The sequence below is a fragment of the Staurois parvus genome, unplaced genomic scaffold, assembly GCF_062004578.1.
Source record: "Staurois parvus isolate SC_StPar_1 unplaced genomic scaffold, SC_StPar_1.0 ptg000818l, whole genome shotgun sequence".
NCBI classification, from domain to species: Eukaryota; Metazoa; Chordata; class Amphibia; order Anura; family Ranidae; genus Staurois; species Staurois parvus.
Genome location: NW_028318614.1, coordinates 11,158,662 through 11,180,000, shown reverse-complemented (window position 1 = coordinate 11,180,000; position 21,339 = coordinate 11,158,662). Strand labels below are relative to the sequence as shown.

General features: G+C 41.2%; 1 protein-coding gene across 4 annotated transcripts in view; it reads right to left on the bottom strand.

The window, feature by feature from the left end:
* PKP3 (plakophilin 3) overlaps nucleotides 1–21,339 on the bottom strand; it is a 154,461-nt gene that overhangs the window by 112,071 nt on the left and 21,051 nt on the right. For 2 of the 4 annotated variants that reach the window (XM_089655057.1, XM_089655058.1), the window contains exon 1: nucleotides 1–311. This exon is cut by the window's left edge and continues 422 nt beyond it. The exons of the other annotated variants lie outside the window; for them this stretch is intronic. The gene's annotated coding sequence lies outside the window, so the exon portion shown is untranslated. Of the gene's footprint in view, nucleotides 312–21,339 lie in introns of those variants that run through there. 4 annotated transcript variants of the gene reach the window in all.

Here is a 21,339-nt window from a genome sequence, read left to right as displayed (position 1 = left end):
TTTCTACGCCCCACCCTGCCATTACCTAAGTGCTCCTACCTGTCCCTGCCTTTATACCGATACCACGCCTCTCTGACCTAATGCTCCTGTCCCTCAGCGTCTCTGTCCCTTCCTAGTCTCTCTGTCTGGGCACACTCTCCTGTGTTCTATAGGAGGATTCTTGGTTGACTTCCTTCCTAGTTCTTGTAGACTCTTTCACACCTGTATATGTCAGTCACACCTGCTCCTACGCCTTGTACCCACACATCTCTCTACAAGGACTCCTTCCTCCCAAGCCCGCCTGTGTTCTCTCATCTCCCTGACCTGCATTCTGCTGCTTTCTTTCCCTCCTCACACCCTTTTTTTTTTCTCCTATACAGGAATGTTACATCCCCCTCTCACTGTCAGCGAGGAATCTTCCTCCCTCTCTCTCTCTATTAGGGTCAGCCCCTCATTGAAAAGCTACGACAAGCCTTGAACACCTCAACCCAAAAGAGAACCCCGTTGTTAGGCCACAAATACTGTCATAAAAACACATACTTTTTTTTTTTGCCATAAAACATTTGCTTGTGTAGGTATTAACCTTTTCGCTGCCAGAGACTTTTTTTTTCTGTTTTTCACGTGTTAAAATGCACATTTTGAAAGGTACATGCACTTAAAACCCCCATAGTTTCACATTTTGAAAGGTACATGCACTTAAAACCACCTTATTTTCACATTTTGAAAGGTACATGCACTTAAAACCCCCATAGTTTCACATTTTGAAAGGTACATGCACTTAAAACCCCCATAGTTTCACATTTTGAAAGGTACGTGCACTTAAAACCACATTATTTTCACATTTTAAAAGGTACATGCACTTAAAACCCCCATAGTTTCACATTTTGAAAGGTACATGCACTCAAAACCCCCATAGTTTCACATTTTGAAAGGTACATGCACTTAAAACCCCCTTATTTTCACATTTTGAAAGATACATGCACTTAAAACCCCCATATTTTCACATTTTGAAAGGTACATGCACTTAAAACCCTTATATTTTCACATTTTGAAAGGTACATGCACTTAAAACCCCCATATTTTCACATTTTGAAAGGTACATGCACTTAAAACCCTCATATTTTCACATTTTGAAAGGTACATGCACTTAAAACCCCCATATTTTCAAAGGCTGCTTTCACACAGCTCTGTAGCAAAATAATAGTAAAAAAAAATGCGTTTTGATGCGTTATTTTGATCTGGTGCGTTTTCTTGTTGCCTGACTGCCAGTATGCACCTGTGAAGCACGGATATGTGACTCCAATAATGCACCAAAAACGCAACCGTGGTGCGTTTTTGCCACGTTTTCCATTAATTTCAACAGGCAGCTGCATTTTTGCTGCGGTTTTGAAAACTGCACCAAAGATGCAGCACTTTTCAAAAGAAGCGTCCCATAAGATATAGAGGGATTGCATTTTTGCTGTGTTTTTAGCATGATAAAAAGCACAAGTGTGAAAGCAGCCTAAAAGCTAAAGACCCATAAAACAGGTGCAAATCTATGTTTTCGGTAAAAATATACATTCAAATTAATTTTTGTACACACAAAAAAAATCTAATTTCCAAACCCTCTGTAAAATATAAAAGATGAGGCTGAGTCAGGTTAACAGATACCAAATATGTCAAGACTTAAAATTGCAGATTAACCCTGTTAACTTTCATGACTCTTAGGAATTACCTCATTTTCTCTGTTTGATAAACTCTATTGTAACACCTATATTAAGACATTATAATATTTTCATTATATTACTGTTCTATCTCAAGGTGTTTCTTTTTCTTTTTCATTTTTTTCTCTGAAAAACCAAATAAAAACTTGAATGTGAAAAAAAAAACCTTAAAATTGCTTAAAATGGTGACAAACCATGATACCAAAAAGTTTCCATAACTGATGCTCTGAAGCCCATTAGAGCTCGTTCCCACTTACTTTGGTCTCTGAAGAGAGATCTGCATTTTGATTGCTCTTCTGAGACCAAGGTAAGTGGGAACGAGCTCTAACGGGCTTTAAAGCATCAGTTATTAAAATTTTTCAGTTGGTGCTGCATTGCACGCAGTTGCAGAATAGCCCCTTGCTCTTGAATGGGTGCGTCTTGGTGAGCGCTATACCCGTCAAAAGTGATGGGGGTATAATTACTGCCGCGGTATGTATACACCCCCAGCCGCTGTCTTTACAGCTAAGGGGGGAGTGGTTGGGAGGGAGGAGGGTTGACTCAGCCTCTGGGTTTTACCACCCCTCAACCATTAGTGTGAATGAGCCCTTCCCTTTCATCAGATTTAGAGTTAACGATAATCAACAGCTGTAAAATTATTTCTCTCACTATGGTGTGTGCAGCGATGACTAATATGTATGCATGTGTGTACATGCAGGGGTGAAGGGTTAACAAAATTAAAAAATAAAAAAGTATTCCTTGATTTTTTATTTACTTTAATATATTTAATTTTTTAAACACTTTTCTTCTTTCTCATTGTTTTCACTTCTTCTGCTGAGAAGCCCACTGTGTGATAGCATATGTGGAATGACAGGTTCTCTTTATGGAGGCATCAGGGATTTCTTGGATCTACAATGATTTCTCTGCAGTCCCCTCAACCAGACTGAGCATAAACTGCACTCAGTCTGTTGTGTTCCCTCAATAGGACAGCTCTGAACCAGGAAATTCTCAGAGCTGAAGCTTGGGGTTCATTGATTACAGGAGAAATTAAGAAATGGATGTTTCATGTCTGCCCTCTGCTCCCCATCCTGATTTTGGCAACAAATGTTCCAAGCTCATGAATGGCTCAGAGGCTGAATCTAGTATGCTGACAAAAAAATAAAAACTTGAAAGGGGTTCTGATCCTTCCCTTGGCTATACATACATATCAAATGCTCATTCTCACCAATGGCGGCATTATACAGGGTTGCTGGTGTGCACTATGAAGGGAGCAGTGCCAGGGTGTTGAATTGGTACATACACTGTTTACTGTTTTCAACTGTGATGAAGGCCCCATTTACTTATCGCATAGCAAGAACAATTGTTCCCGTTCGCAATTTTTTTTGTGCACAATCTTCACGCGAACCCGCATGTAATGCATTGTGCATTTGTTGTGCAAACGAAGCTCATGCACCTTTTTGGGAAATGACCTTAGCACGATTTCTAAATGCACATTTTGCCATGATTGTATCCCATGATTCTGCTTTGCAACAATTGCAGCAAAACCACAACGTGTCTGCGGTGTTGTTAAGAATAATGGCACCCAAACTCACACCACTTATTTTTCCATGATTTGAATTGTAGGCAGAATTGCTGCGATTCTGACATTGATTCCAAATGGCGAAGTGTGAATGCAGCTGAAGTGTCACAAAGTGACATTTCATTTATATTTATTAAGTAATTTGCGATGCATTGTAATACATCACAACACGCTGCGCATGTCCTACTTCTTTTTGGTGCACAGAAATGCAGCACAGTGGTGTGAACTTAATTCATGGGAAGCAAGGTAAATTGCTTTGTCTGTGCATTGGGACGGCATTACCCCAGGTTCACACCTAAGCGTTTTCCGCAGCGTTTTACAGAAATGCAGTACAGTCCATTTAACATGATTTCCTATGGGACATGTTCACATCTGTGCGTTTTCACCCAGTGCGTGTTTTGGAGAGGGTCAGGGACTTGTTTGAAAGCAAAATGTTGCGTGCTTTGTTCTATAGAGGCCAATGGAAATGCTTCAGAAAAACATGTAGTGCGTTTTTGCTGCGTTTTTGATTTGTTCTAAATCTGCCTAGCAACAAGAAAAAGAAAAAAAAAGAAAAAAAAAAAACCAAAACGCATCAAAAACGCAGGTACAGAAACGTAAAACGCAATGCAGAAACAGCTTAAATGCAACCTGCATAGGTGTGAACCAAGCCTTAGGAAAAGTGTGCATGGACCTTAAATACTACAGGCCACACATTCATTGTTCCATGCATTCTCCTTTGCAGTGACTGCAAATGATGCTTCCATGAGTAAACCTATTAGTACAAATGTGACAGAAAAATGTTTGGTTTGCATATAGGACTCCATAATTATAGAAACGTTGGGGGACATGGGTCCAATCATACCAGAATGCAGTGCACTATAAAGCACAGGTGCATTGCATTAGAAAGTCCATCCATTCATAGAAACTCTACTATAACTTCCACCAACGAAAAGCACTCTATGAATGGAAGAGGCGGACCTTTCATTCATCCGCCCATCCTCCAGTCATTGACCACTTTGCATTGATGGAATAGTACAACTGTGAATGGAGGAGGGACTGGAAAGATCAGGCATAGTTGGTACTCCTATTGAGTGCCTATAACAGTTCCAGTGGCTGTATTACCCCCGCAGCACAAGGGAATTACCACTGCAGACATTGGGGGGGGGGGGGTAGATGGCAGAAATTTTCAATTAGGACAGCTGCCACCATCACAAGAGACACTTCTCATTAAAGGTACCGTAACCCCAATAAATATTTTTACTGCCAAAATGTAAGTAATTTCTCTTGTGCTGATTTTTTTTTATGGTAACTAGTTAATCTTTACCTAAACAGGAAACCCTTATGCTTTGTTTATAAACAAAATAATGTGACTAGCGCTGTATTGACAATCACGTTTCTATTTATCAAGATCTTGATCACATGGCATTGTTGTTAAACATGGCTATGTTACTGTCATGGCTTTGTTTATCATTATTACTTTATATGTAATAGATTGCTCATTATTTATTCTTTGCTTGAAAAACTTCTTAAATCAATACTTTCTTTCCTGACTATAAATGCATGAGCACACAGAACGCTAGCATGCTAAATTCTACAGGGAGATGCCATAGGAATTTTAAAATATATTTCTAAATACTGTAGTTCCTAATTTCTACTTCTAATTTCTACTAACATGTTTTTGAGGCCCACCACCCCCCTGCATGCTGTGGGAATAGAAGACCAATGGAGATAACTCTGATCTATAGGGTGTAAGACAAAGGAGCTGGAAAAAAAAGTACTAAAGGTCAAGGTTTGCTCCTCTGTGTTCCTTGTAATAACACAAAAGCAGCAGATTCCCAGCTCCTATTCTGACCAGAAACTGTATACGTCTACTGGTAGTGAACTGGCTGAAATTCTGATGACTGTACAGCTACAGAAACTGGCAGAAAAACAAATCTGCCTTGTTAGAATGTGTAACTGTGACATCAGTTTATAGGAACACTTTGTACTAAATTATTCAGTATTTGTCACTCATTTATTGAAAAGAATCTCAAAAATAGCTGTAGGTACAGATCTAAGCATATCTATCCAGTGACGAGATCCAGCAGATGGCATATTGTGAAACGTTCTGCATTTATTACATAAAATGTTTATTAGGTAATAAAGGAATTCTAATATGTAATCAATGGTCAAGTTATGTAAGCTCTTCTAGACCTACTGAGTGACATAGGACAGAGTAATATTTAATAATATGGGCAGTACAGTGACTAAATAGTTAGCACTTCCGCCTGGCAGTACTAGGGTCGTTGGTTCGAATCCCAGCCACGGCACCTCCTGCCTGGAGTTTGCATGTTCTCCCTGTGCCTGCGTGGGTTTCCTCCGAGTACTCCGGTTTCCTCCCACTTCTCAAAAGACATGCTGGTAGGTTAATTGGATCCTGTCTAAATTGGCCCTAGTATGTGTATGTATGAATGTGAGTTAGGGACCTTAGATTGCATGCCCCTTGAGGGTTAGGGACTGATGTGAATGTAGAATATATATGTAAAGCGCTGTGTAAATTGACGGCGATATATAAGTACCTGTAATAAGTAAAATAATATACTATATATCTTTGTCAGTAGAATTGGAGGAACTGAATGACACTCTAGAGTCTAGAACATTCATTTGTCATACCAGCATACCAGAATACGCTCACTCTAGTAGGGGTATGTTGAATACACTCACTCTAGTAGGGGTATGTTGAATACGGTCACTCTAGTAGGGGTATGTTGAATACGCTCACTCTAGTAGGGGTATGTTGAATACACTCACTCTAGTAGGGGTATGTTGAATACACTCACTCTAGTAGGGGTATGTTGAATACACTCACTCTAGTAGGGGTATGTTGAATACGCTCACTCTAGTAGGGGTATGTTGAATACGCTCACTCTAGTAGGGGTATGTTGAATACGCTCACTCTGGTAGGGGTATGTTGAATACGCTCACTCTAGTGGGGGTATGTTGAATACGCTCACTCTAGTGGGGGTATGTTGAATATGCTCACTCTAGTAGGGGTATGTTGAATACGCTCACTCTAGTAGGGGTATGTTGATTTCACCCACAGAATTGAAGAGTTGGCTTCTAAGGGCCACCATATTGACAGGATACAGCCACCTATGAATGGTGGAACATTCAATCTGGGATGGGAATGAGAGCAATACATTCCAGTATGTAGGCAGATGCAGTCCCAGTCTTCCACTATAGGTGGAGCCAAGCCAGAGTGGTACTGCAGCTGGAGAGGAGGTTGAGAGAAGCTTGGTTTCTCTATGGTTTCCTTGGTCCCCTGAGGCAATGTTCCAGTTGGCTACGCTGCATACTGGTGACCTTGGAGGCCATCTTGGGTCAGCAAAGCCTTTTTAGGTGCCTGTTCCCGGGATTTGGCGCACATTCATAGTGTAGGGACACATTCATAGTGTAGGGACAGTTCACCCATCTGTCAGGGAGAGTGAACAGCGGTAGGGAAAGGTTCATAACAAGTAGGAACAGGATAGGGACATGCCATCCTCCATCAGAATCCTCCCCATTGGGCTCAGATTGCCCAGGCCACATTCCACCCTCAGGGACAGACACTGATCCAATCTACAAGTTTGCACAGAACTGTAATTGTTCCCAGCTGTGTGCCTTCCCCCTGTTCAGTTTGTATCTTTGAGCCAATACAAGTTCTGTTGATTGCAACTGTTGCCGCACCAGGCTGCACTCACCCACAAGTATCTCATACAGAGCTTTGTAATGTACATATGAGGTAGCGCTAGACCTTGTCGTGGTGGGTAGGCTTTATGGTGGCTCAACTTTTGGAGGGATCTCAAGTGTGTCCCTTCAATCATGTGAAGATTGTGGAGATAGGTGAGGAGCACCAGTCATAAATAGAATGATTTGGAAACTGCAGCTGGTTGGAGAACAACGAAAGAACACTTTATTGGTGTATGACATTACAAATAGCCAGCACATTTGAGGGATTTGGGCTTCCTCTTTTTTAGGGTTTTGTGCTTAGGGCTGTTGGTCATGGGAACTATAATCAGTCTCCTAGTATAACAATGTTCTGGAGTGTTTGTTACACCTGTAGAGGAACACCAATATCATATTAGGAGATGGACTTCAGTCTGCATGATCAACATATCTAAAACTACCAAAGAAGGAGAAGCCCAAATACTCCAAACAACGTTGAATATATTTTATGTCATGCACCAATAAGGTGATCATTGTTTTCCAATTGGTGTTTCCAAGATCTCTATTCATGCATGATGCTCCTCACCTATCTCCACAATCAGTAGCTGATATGGACACAGTCAGCAGTCTGCGGGCCTTGGCATTTGCCACAAGGACTGGTGTGCCTAGGCAGGCATTGGCTTCAGTTGATGGCTTATCCCACACAACCCTACCAAAAAACCTAAAATGTTTAACTTTGGATCAGGAGAAGACCAGACTGATGGGATTGGCAGGGAAGTGGCACTTACACAGTGTAATGGGAATTCTTAGCCCATTCATAGAATTTGTAAGATGCAGAGAACGGAGTCTGGTGCCTGGGCAAAGTAACTTTGGTGCAAATGCACAGGTGATACGTCATCACTGGCTGCTCAATGGGTGAAGGAAAAACTCCAAACCTGAAAAAAGTGGAGAAGATGGTGGATGGAATGGCAAGGGACAACACTAAACTCTCAATTCTGGAGGAGGGGAAGCACAGAGGTAAGTCTGCCATAATGTTAAAGAACTGTTTACCCTCATCCTTGCTACAGTGCCACTTAAGTCGAGGGTGTCCTGTGTTCCATGTATGCGCATCCTATACTTCTGTATTCTGTATTTTTTATGCTACAAGCTGAGTAATGTGTTTGCTATGTAAATATGGTAGTTAAATGCAGATACGCAAATATGCAGATTTCCCCCAGGCTCTATGCAGACTGTATTGTACATCTACAATAGGTAGACCACCCCCTGAAAAACAAGAAAGCATCACTCAATACAGATGAGAAAGAGAGACAATAGGTAAGGGCTCCATTCTTTCCAATGAGGGACATATGGCTAGCCAATAAAATGGTGAACACAAGGTTTTATGGATATTCAACTGCCCAACCTCACAGTGTGCTTGCATATTATATTATAACAAGTTGAACACTGTCTATATTTTTATTGATCTTTCCTGTTATTACACTAAGCAGGCAGTTTATGCATCTGGATATGTTTATTTAAAGCTCTATACCAGTGTAGAATTAATATACACGAGTTACAAGTGGCAGCAAAAATTCCCTTAAAGTGTATGTATAAGCATTACAATCTGATTGTACAATCTCCTTTAGATTTACCAAACCTGTGTAATAAGATGACCTTCCTACGCTATTGATTTAATGTGTAACTAATCAAGCAGGCACTTGTTTTACATAGTTGTCAGCAGAGCTAAAAGAAAATGCCAGACTATTTTTTGCTGTGTCTCCTGTTGGGGAGATTTCCCTCTGCTACCCGTCCTGGAAACTCAAAAAACAAGAGGAAATAGTAAAGTGAGAGAAGTTACCATCTTAGAGAGCTGTTACCAGAATATTTGTCCCCAATGGATGATTCATTCTCACCTTTGCTGTGGTGACAACTCTAAATTTGGGATTCCCCAAACTGTTTTTTTTTAAGCTTTGGATAGAGAGGAGAGGGATTAGATTAGTCTTCTTTTTTGTTGTCTGTGTCCCCATTAAGGAGATTCACCCTCTCTATTTATCCTGGTGACTATTATCACCAGGAGTGAAAATTAAAGAAAATCCAAAAGTTTGGGTTGTCACAAGAACAGGAATAGGGGGAAATCATCCAATGGGGACACTAGTTCTGGTGACAACCAGGAATTCCCTCACTTTGGAGGGATTTCCTTTCACTTGCTCGTTTGACTATGGGACAGGAAGTGAAGAGATATCTACTCAATGAGACACATGTTGATTTATTAAAGGCAAACAGACGGCGCACTTTAAAAGTGCAGTTGCTCTGGAGCTTAGTAAATGAGGTGAAGCTTTACTTTGCAAAGAATACCCAAAAACATGCAAGGAAAATTAAAAAAACTACAATTTTTGCTTGCGCATGATTGGATGATGGCAGTAAGCAGTACTTCCCCTCATTTGCTAAGCTCTGGAGCAACTGCACTTGCAAAGTGCACAGTTTATTTGCCTTTAGTAAATCAACTCCCCTGATAGCAAAAAAAAAAAAAAAAAGACAGGGGTTATAACCCATCCTTACTCTATCCAAAATAGAAAAATAAAGTTTTACTTTTGGTTATACTTTCATTTCTGTTTCACAGACAATGGTCATCAGGCCAAACAGAGAGGTGAACTTCTTCAGTTGGGACAGAAAAAAAAACTTGACAACAAGTCAATCTTTCTACACTGCATCCAAAACTGAAAAAATGTTTTGCCTCTACATACTTCCCAAAGAAGAGTTTCAGGTATGGATATTTTATACATAGTTACAGTGGTCCAGTTTGGACCAATGTAACTATGCATATACCATACCTGGCCGATGCTCCTGGAAACTGGAAATCACTGAATTAGACACCACTACTCCAGGGATCTCCACTTGCTTTAGGGTCCCACACCAAGTGACTGCCCTGCTGCTGACCATAGGAGGTTGGACATGGGTGCCATTCAGCGAATGCTTTGCATTTTCTGAATGAATGCAGGGAGTTCTCTGATCGGATGAGATGGAAAGTGTGACATCACTGCCCCACCTCTCCACCTCATCCAACAGAATCATGAATTCATTCAGAAAATGCAAAGCATTCTCTGAATGGCACCCGTGTCGAGTGGCCAACCTCCTATGGTCAGCAGCAGGGCATTTTCTGAACGGAATCCAATGCCAAGTGGCCAACCTTGTGTTCAGGATGCAGCAGGGCAAGATTTGCGCATTAGAACCTATATACAGTGGGGCAAAAAAGTATTTAGTCAGCCACCAATTGTGCAAGTTCTCCCACTTAAAAAGATGAGAGAGGCCTGTAATTGGCATCATAGGTAGACCTCAACTATGAGAGACAAAATGAGAAACAAAATCCAGACAATCACATTGGCTGATTTGGAAAGAATGTATTTGCAAATTATGGTGGAAAATAAGTATTTGGTCAATATCAAAAGTTCATCTCAATACTTTGTTATATATCCTTTGTTGGCAATGACAGAGGTCAAACGTTTCCTGTAAGTCTTCACAAGGTTGGCACACACTGTTGCTGGTATGTTGGCCCATTCCTCCATGCAGATCTCCTCTAGAGCAGTGATGTTTTGGGGCTGTCGCTGGGCAACACGGACTTTCAACTCCCTCCAAAGGTTTTCTATGGAGTTGAGATCTGGAGACTGGCTAGGCCACTCCAGGACCTTGAAATGCTTCTTACGAAGCCACTCCTTCGTTGCCCGGGCGGTATGTTTGGGATCATTGTCATGTTGGAAGACCCAGGCATGTTTCATCTTCAATGCCCTTGCTGATGGAAGGTGGTTTGCACTCAAAATCTCACGATACATGGCCCCATTCATTCTGTCCTGTACATGGATCAGTTGTCCTGGACCCTTTGCGGAGAAACAGCCCCAAAGCATGATGTTGCCACCCCCATGCTTCACAGTAGGTATGGTGTTCTTTGGATGCAACTCAGCATTCTCTCTCCTCCAAACACGACGAGTTGTGTTTCTACCAAACAGTTCTATTTTGGTTTCATCTGACCATATGACATTCTCCCAATCCTCTTCTGGATCATCCAAATGCTCTCTAGCAAAGTTCAGAGGGGCCCGGACATGTACTGGCTTAAGCAGGGGGACACGTCAGGCACTGCAGGATCTGAGTCCCTGGCGGCGTAGTGTGTTACTGATGGTAGCCTTTGTTACTTTGGTCCCAGCTCTCTGCAGGTCATTCACTAGGTCCCCCCGTGTGGTCCTGGGATTTTTGCTCACCGTTCTTGTGATCATTTTGACCCCACGGGGTGAGATCTTGCATGGAGCCCCAGATCGAGGGAGATTATCAGTGGTCTTGTATGTCTTCCATTTTCTAATTATTGCTCCCACAGTTGATTTGTTCACACCAAGCTGCTTGCCTATTGCAGATTCAGTCTTCCCAGCCTGGTGCAGGTCTACAATTTTGTTTCTGGTGTCCTTCGACAGCTCTTTGGTCTTCACCATAGTGGAGTTTGGAGTGTGACTGTTTGAGGTTGTGGACAGGTGTCTTTTAACATATTATATGTTCAAACAGGTGCCATTGATACAGGTAATGAGTGCAGGACAGAGGAGCCTCTTAATGAAGAAGGTACAGGTCTGTGAGAGCCAGAAATCTTGCTTGTTTGTAGGTGACCAAATACTTATTTTCCACCATAATTTGCAAATAAATTCTTTCCAAATCAGCCAATGTGATTGTCTGGATTTTATTTCTCATTTTATCTCTCATAGTTGAGGTCGACCTATGATGCCAATTACAGGCCTCTCTCATCTTTTTAAGTGGGAGAACTTGCACAATTGGTGGCTGACTAAATACGTTTTTGCCCCACTGTATCTCTTTAGTAAATAAATAAGGACCAGGGATTTCCTAACACAAGCTGTCCAATTATGATAGTGGAAAAACCCTGTATTAGGCTGCTTCAGGTTGTAATTTTTATTTGAACTTTAACCTCCCAGAAATCTATGGTTAAAGGAAGGTAACATGAAAAGTGAATCCTCTCACAGAGTACAATATTGGGGGTTTAGTGTTAGCCAGAAATACAGAAGTAAAAGATCTGGGGTTCTTATTATAGATGCAGTGCGGCAAGGCAGCTGGCAGAACAAATATAATTCTGGAGTACATCACTAGAGGAATCAACAGCAAGAGGAAGGAATTAAGATAGCCATACAAAAAAATAAATGTATTTAGTTCAGGCTGTCAAGATGGTTGAATCTGACCTGTCAGACTGTCAGAATACCCAAACAGTACCTGCATCTCATTGAATGCAATTGCTCTTCTGCCAACACTTTTCCAACAAGCTTCTTTGACAAAAGTCTATTGAGTAATCAACTTTTTTTGAATGGAGCTGTGGTGGTGAGGCCATACATTGCTCGAATTTTGGATGAGCCAGCAGGAATTGGTTGAAATTCAAGCAGTGTGTGGCCAGGTTTTTTTTATTCCACTATTAAGAGGTAAAATTAGAAAAAATCATTTCAAATTCTGTGTCTAGTTCAGGAGACCTCACTCACAAAGACATTGATTAAATAGAATGCGTCCAGGAATGGGCAACAAAAATGGTGCAAATTCTGAGGGGTAAAATGAATTAGCAGTAGGGATGAGCTGATTCATGATGGAATCCTAGTTTGAACCCACCTGAGAGATCCTGCCAGATAGCTATCACTATACCAAGGCAATCATAAGTGGCCGAGGGATTCCCTCCTAAAAAGCCACACATTCAGTATATAAGGGGTGTGTATATGTGCGACTGCGGGACAATGAATGCCTCAGCTGCTTATGATTGACCCAATACAGATGACAGCTTCATGGTGGGCTAGCTTAGGTGGGTTCAGACTAAGATCCCAACACACATGAGCTCATCCCTAATTATGAGTGACTTGGGGAACTCAATATGTTCAGTCTTGAGGAAACAATTAATGTGGGGACAGTTATTTAAAACTTTAAATACATTAACCCCTTGTCACCCCATGTAACACATATGGGCTTTAAAGTGGTTGTAAACCTCAGACATGAAATATGAGAAAAGCATATCCCTCCATAGTGTGTACTTGTCTCAATTAAGAGCACTAAGTGTCATTTGTGTCTGCTGTTCCCTTCCTCTGCTATAAGCATGAATCACTTCTGACAAGTCTACCTGACACCAAGAGAAAAATGGTGACAGGGGAGGGACCTCCAGCAGATTGACAGCTCTGTTCCTGTGAGCTGTGTGGAGGGGGGGGTATTTCCTTTCCCTCCAATCAGCTCTCAGAACTCTCCTCACTCAGCGCTGCAGGTGTAACTTTAGCTCCCCGCCTCCTTTTCTATGACATCCCTGGAAAAACTTTCTAAATTCAGAACTTTGAACATATGTTTCTGTGCAGAGAGCGCACTTACTGCCCGCTCCCAAACAGGATCCAAGCTGTCAAAGACAGCTCTCAGTCTATACTAATGATTGGCAACCTGTTGAACTGGCTCTTGATCATGTGACCACTGTGACAGCCAATTACAACGTTCACATGATTTGGCAGACCTGCCCACACTCTGGGTGTAATAGTTCAGTTAAAAGGATGCTGGGGCAGGCAAGAAGGGGTTAAGGGTGGGAATAAGGTTCACAAGGGCAGTATGTTCAGTTTGGGAACAAAAACACTGGGACATGACCTCAAAGTAGGAGAAAAGTTCAAGAGTAATGTTAGAAAGTATTATTTTGCCTAAAGAGTAGTGGAAGCTTAAAACAGACTTCCAGCAGAGGCAGTGAGTCCAACAACACTAAGTCAATTTAACCCCTTTACTGCCAATGACAGGTACCTGATGTCATGGCATCGAAGGGATTAAAACAAGTTGACGGATGCAGCCATGAGCTTGTTTTATATTTTATTTGCAGCCTCAGGGCTTTTATGTAAGAAGTTAAGGGTGGTTGTAAAGCTGCCTGATCACTCACTGTAGGCTGCATAGAAGAGGATCAACATGACATCCAAATATCTGACATTTTCAAAAGGAGATCAAAAATGTATATTTTTTAACAGGTTTCTTTTAAATTCAATACATTATACAGTTTTACCCTATAGAAGCTAAGTTCCCGTACCACTGATTCACCAAACATGTTTAGAAAAATATACAATACGGCAGCTTCCACACCATGACTGCACCTGACTCATATGCAAACATCATCCTTTAAGTTTCATGGAGAATCATATAATGTATACATACGTATTTGTGTCTAAATAAAAACAGAATGTGGTAAGTGAGTGCAATAATAAATGGGCAGCTAGCATACAAGGTAATCCTCAACACCTAGAAACCTCATAACAGTAAATGGTATGCAGCGCTAAAAGGGGTAATAAATTACATATATAATCCTGAGTGCAATGATAAACCCAGAGTCAGTATAACCTGATTCATAGAAACCCATCCATAGGAACAGTCCTCATTAAGAGTATATAGTGATCAGAGTAGAATAACAGTATCACAGTAGCGTATGGTGCATTCTAATTCCCATTGAACTTCCGGTTCAATGGGAAAATCCGGTATAATTATGCGCTTACCACAGCAACATACAAACTGAGCGTTGTATGTACAGTTGTGTCCAAAATTATTCAACCCCCAATGCTGTAAAGGGGTTTAGGGACTATAGTGTACATTTGGAATTGTATTCAGAATCAAATCCTACAAGGACGTTGTAACTACCCAAATGCAACTAAAATGACATCAATTGTTTATGTAATACAGTAGTAAATGGTTCTTATGTGGTTTCTTCATTGCCACAATTATTCAACCCCTTAAAGACTACCACTCTGAAGAACAGAGGTTCATACAGGTGCTTTCCATCAGGTATTGAAAACACCTGTGGATGTCACCGAGCAGCAATCAAGCATAATAAGCACCAATTAGGCAGCTTTAAAATGACTGTGATACTCAGCTCCTTCTAGACATTTACTGGTGTGGTTACAAACATGGTGAAGGCAAGAGAATGGTCCAGGAAGACAAGAGAAGAGGTGATTTCTCTTCACAGGAAGGGCAATGGCTATAAGAAGATTGCAAAGATGTTAAACATACCAAGAGACACCTTAGGAAGCATCATTCGCAAATTCAAGGCAAAGGGCACTGTTGAAACGCTACCTGGTCGTGGCAGAAAGAAGATGCTGACTTCGACTGCTGTGCGCTACCTGAAGCGTAGAGTGGAGAGAAGTCCCCGTGTGACTGCTGAGGAACTGAGAAAAGATTTGTCAGATGTGGGTACAGAAGTTTCAGCCCAGACAATAAGACGCACACTGCGTAATGAAGGCCTCCGTGCCAGAACTCCCAGGCGTACCCCCTTGCTGTCTCCAAAGAATAAGAAGAGTCGACTGCAGTATGCCAAAAGCCATGTGGACAAACCACAAAAGTTGTGGGATAGTGTTCTGTGGACTGATGAAACAAAATTAGAACTGTTTGGGCCCATGGATCAACGCTATGTTTGGAGGAGGAAGAACAAGGCCTATGATGAAAAGAACACCTTGCCTACTGTGAAGCATGGTGGAGGGTCAATCATGCTTTGGGGCTGTTTTGCTTCTGCAGGTACAGGGAAGCTTCAGCGTGTGCAAGGTACCATGAATTCTCTTCAGTACCAGGAGATATTGGATGGAAACGTGATGCAGTCCGTCACACACCTGAGGCTTGGGAGACGTTGGACCTTTCAACAGGACAATGATCCCAAGCATACCTCCAAGTCCACTAGAGCATGGTTGCAGAGGAAAGGCTGGAACATTTTGGAGTGGCCATCGCAGTCACCAGACTTAAATCCGATTGAGAACCTCTGGTGGGACTTAAAGAAAGCAGTTGCAGTGCGCAAGCCTAAGAATGTGACTGAACTGGAGGCCTTTGCCCATGAAGAATGGGCGAAGATACCCGTAGATCGCTGCAAGACACTTGTGTCAAGCTATGCTTCACGTTTAAAAGCTGTTATAACTGTAAAAGGATGCTGTACTAAGTACTAAGATTGAATGTCACTTGGGGGTTGAATAAAACTGATAATGCTGTGAGCACAGAAAAGACATTTGTGGTTATTTCATTATAACTGTTATGTTATATTTGTCTGACCTACAAGTGCCTCTTTAATGTAAATGTAAGCAAGATGACTGAATGATCAAAAGCAATGTCAAACTGGCCAAAACACTCAATTTCAGTGGGGGTTGAATAATTTTGGACACAACTGTATATTGATGGACATCAAGGTCAGGTCCGCAGAATGGGGCAGATATACGGTGACTATGACAAACCCTCTGGAATGACTGAATCCTCAAGTGAAATCCTCAGACAAGGGACACCTCAGGTTACACCAATAGGTCCAACGATGTCCACTCATGTTGCTTTCTTCATGCTTCCAAGAGTCTCAAAAGTCTATGACAAAGCTCAAGGAACAAGCTTTGTCATAGACTTTTGAGACTCTTGGAAGCATGAAGAAAGCAACATGAGTGGACTTCGTTGGACCTATTGGTGTAACCTGAGGTGTCCCTTGTCTGAGGATTTCGCTTGAGGATTCAGTCATTCCCGAGGGTTTGTCATGGTCACTGTATGCTGCCCCATTCTGCGGACCAGACCTTGATGTTCATCAATATACATACAACACTCAGTTTGGATGTTGCTGTGGTAAGCGCATAATTATACCGGATTTTTCCACAAGTTCAATTGGAATTGGAATGCACCATACGCTACTGTGATACTGTTATTCTACCCTGATCACTATATACTCTTAATGAGGACTGTTCTTATGGATGGGTTTCTATGAATCAGGTTATACTGACTCTGGGTTTATCATTGCACTCAGGATTATATATGTAATTTATTACCCCTTTTAGCGCTGCATACCGTTTACTGTTATTTGTGTCTAAAGGCTGACCTTAATACCTCTGAAGGACCACAGGCAGCAAAGATTCTTAGACATTACCATCTGCTCTTTATTTCATCATCTCTCAAATCTATTTCTTTGAAAGGAAGCAAGCATAGCACAACATCCTTTCATATATGTCCAAGACTAAAACGATAGAATTCTTTAAAATATTTATCTTTTTTCTAGTCAGATGAACTTGAAATATTGCATGTTGATAGTGTGCAGCCTACTATCTAGTCAGCAGGCAGAACTTTCGTCTCCTTATAACAGACAACAAAGTATTGTGTCAATAGTGTTGAAAGTAGCCCATTGGCAAAACTCAGTGAGTCATCTCAGCAGTGGCGCACCCCTTATCAAAGCTATGATATGGTATAGTCATACATGCTTTGAATTTGGCTGATTCAGGCCATTGGACAAAATTCATTCTAAGGTGGTCCTAATGGGGAATACGCAGATCAGCTAAAGTCAATTTTCAAAACTGCTGGCCAAACAGTGCCAGCATCCAATCAGATACATTAACCCGCATCAGAATATCTGTATGAATGTACTGTTAGCATGTGTGGAGGAATCTTCTAATTTCTTTTGTACCCAGTCTATGTGTATGGCTATTTTAAGGAAGATTAGCCTTAAATCAACCCACTGTGCTCTTGGAATCCTTAGTCATGTATTATATGTGTATGTGTAACACAAAGGAGATAAAGATAGGTAATATGAGGGGCGTTCAAGTCAAATCGGGATTTTTGAGTTTATATAATGAAAGAACAAATTTTAAGTAGTGGAAACTGCATTTATTTTTTGACATACTCCCCTGCTACATTTATACACTTGTCCCAGAGTTCAACTAATGACTGGAAAGCATAGAAAAATGTGTCCGTACATCTGAACCATCCTAGGACAGCCTGCTTCACTTTGTCATCATTGTATTCACCGTTTCCACAGAAAGATTTGTTTCTTCTTTCACAACAGGTTATGTGTTCAGTTATCCAGGATCAGGAGTTCCACATGCTGAATGTTCACAGGAATGACTGCTGTGGGCTGGGAACCACCACAGCCGGGATCATCACTGACAGACATACAGCCATCTTTGAAACATTTACACCATTCAAATGTCTTACTGCGGCTGAGCGTTCCATCATAGTACTGTGCTGGAAGTCTTCTATAGATATCCGCGGGTTTTACGCCTTTGTTCACAAGAAACTCCATCACTACTCATTCCATGCACGCTCTAACACTGTTGTCTGCCATCTTGATTAACAGTCTCTAGACTGGCCCGCAATATGTAAGCTGCCTATTAGTAATAGGACACACTTGCCACTTACTACTGAGTGTAGTACCGCCACGCTAGCATTCCTTTTTAAACCTACAAAATTAAAAGTCCTGGTTTGACTCAAACACCTCTTGTATATAGTTACTTTATATTACAGTTCTAACTATGGAGGTACTAAAACTGCTTTTGCTTAGTTTCAGAAGAAATCTTTCTTTCCTTCTTTTTTTTACAAGGTTCAAAAAGTTCTGTCTTGTGACCATGCATCTCTTTTTCCTGATAGTGGGGGGTGGGGTTACAGGACACTGTACAGACATGCAGTGTGCCTGTATTCCACAGTCCATTCAGCCTGAGCAGAATGCAGGCTATGTTTGAGCAGGGGGCGTGTTCAAGAGGCAGGTTGTGGTTGGAAGGGGTGTGTGTCAACAGCAGGCTGTGATTGGTCATGTGGTAGCTGAACAAACTACCCAATACAGGCATGCAGTGTGCCTGAAGTGTCCTGTACCTCTGAAAACTGACCACACAAGAAAAGATCTTGCTTTGTGGTCAGTTTAGAACAGGGAAGAAAAGTGAATCACAGGATCAACCAGGTACTTCGGATGGAAGGCTTACATGAGAGAGACAATGATTTATAAAATATGCATATGTGAATGCATATAGAAAAAAAAAATTAGGGTAACATACACTTTAATGCTAGCCCCACCAGTTGCTACCTTCACTCCCAATGTGTTCAGCCACTAAAAATGAAGGGAACAACTTGCAAACATTCTCCAGCACTCAGTCCAGCTTTAATGTGTTGTTTTAAAGTTTAGTGATTTTAATGTCTGTCTTCAGTCAACCTACATGTAGTGTATTTGCACCTTTTGGCTTTCTGCATTGAATGTTGGTGAATGTTTGTAATGTTTATTAAAATGGAGGAATTAAATCTGAATGTGTCATTCATAACAATCGCATGCAAGCCATTTTATTTATATATTGGCTAGTCCTTCCATTGACTGCATTAGGTACGTTCACTATGTTTAATTTATTTAATAATATATTTACAAAATGCCCTATAGCATATATTTTATAAAATTGTTTGGGAACCTATTTAAGAAAACTAGAATGGTGCTTTTCAATCAGGGTTCTGTGGCATTTGGGTTCCTCCTGGGGTGCCATGAACATGAGACAAGTTTGACCTGGATTAGAGATGAATGAAAGGCTTATGTGATGGGAGGGATTGTTATGTGATGGGTGTCTTTCATGTACTGGGGAAACTTTGATGAGATGAGATGAGAAGATTCCGATGTGAATGGGGGAACTCTGATGTGTAGGGAGGACGCGGAGATAAAATGGGACTCTGATATGATGGGGGGAACCTCTGATGTAAAGTTAATTTATTCAAGGTAGTTATGTGCATCATCCCAAACTCAAGTTTCCCATTTTTTAAATTTTAGGATGGGTTGATTTGAGACTTTCCATACCTTTGAAGGGCCCTGCAACTGAAAAAAAGGTTGTAAATGCTGAACTAGAAAATGAGAACCAAACTGGAGCTGTGATTCAAAAAGACCAGTCATATTCCTCTGTTTCAGGTTCCATGGGAATAAAAAAACTAACCTGCCTAGGTACTTTGCCTTGGTTCACATTGTGCGAATGTGTGCTGCATATAGGGCCGCTCATTCATTTCAATGAGCTGCCCTACCTGAGAGAAATGCGGGGAAAGAGGTGTTCGTGCGGCATCATGAGGTTTGGCGCGCTTGAAGAAAGCTTGCAGTTGCCGATGTGTGGGGGTGCCATTAATATTAATGCCACCCTGCATGCCTGCTAAAGAGCAGCACATTCTCTTCATGATTTTGTGTGTGTTCCCAACATGCAGTAATGTGAACCCAGGTTTAGTACAGCTACTCTACTTTTGTTCTAGTTTTTCTTTATACAGTTTTTTTTAATCATCCCAAAGTCACAACAAAAAAGAAGAATAAAAATAAATTACTCCCTAATATAAATATTGTGAAATTCATATAGATAAAAACGAAAGTAGAACTGTGACAAGGGTTAGCTGGCTGAGGCTGGGAGGTAATCAGTAATTAAAATACAGCAAATAGAGAATCAGAAAGTTTAGGTACTTTCAGAGTATACTGTAAATAAAACTAACCGCAGCACACTGTAAATGCATGTGCATTAATGTACATTTAATATCCATATTCATCCACATTGTGTTGCATTACATTGCATTTTTTTTTGCTTGTAGGCATATATTTTCATGTTATGTTTTGACAGGTTTATATCTTTTTTCAGTTGTGTTCCAATTAAGTGCGTTTATGAGCATTGCATTACAGTGCAGACAGTTTGCATTTTAACGCACATGTGTACAACTATATGGTATGAACAAGGCACATAGAAAACCATTGTTTTCTTTGTGCCCTTGCATTTATCTCGTATGGAAAAAAAAAGCAGGTCACTGCACATGGTGTGAACTAGCCTTGAAAGCAACAGCAGGGTAAAGCCAGTGTGAAATGCAAGGGGCAGAGGGCAATTTGGGGTATCACAGGCCAATTTAAGGACTGTCGTTTTGGACAGCTTTGTACATTTGCTATTAAAAGTCTTATCTCAACTACTACACCTAGATCAGCACTGCTGTCCTCTCCCCAGGGGCGGACTGCCATTTGGAAACTCGGGCACTGCCCGAGGATGCGGGGTCAGTAGGGGGCCCCATGAGATGCCCCTGGTACCTTTTTCATAGGCTTTTTTGAGTTTGGGCAAGGACACAGGGGTCCCATGATCCCCTATTGCCCGGGGACCCCATGAGTTGTCAGTCCGCCCCTGCCTCTCCCTTTTGTATTTACTATATTTTATATACAGGCCTATACAGCATACCAAAACAATTTGGAGAAAATAGGACTGGCAGATTTTCATCCAAATAAGGGACAGCCTCTCCAAATAAGGGACAGTTGGGAGCTACTGTATAGTATAGTGTGGAAGCTGGTAAAAGCTATTCTTCTACTAAGCCCCCACTTGAGCAGTTTGTTGCACATTTCCCAAAGTGTGACAATGTTCAGCATGAAGATTCTCATTATATTCAATGATGCCTGAGTAGAAAAAAAAAAAAAAAGAGTATATGAAGTTTATTTTGGACAGAATTTCTCATTTTTTGGCCTCATAGACTTCAATATGCATGCCCAACACAAGCAGTTTAGTTTGTTTTTGTACCTAAAAGTAGGTTTACCTCGTCTAACAACCTCAAGCCTCTGAATAAAATGGAGGATTAAGGAGTGTCCAGGTTGTATGTAGAGACTTTCATCTGCCTGGTAAGGGCCTACAAGAATCTCCGTGCCCCAGGGGCATATTTACCACAAAGCAAATA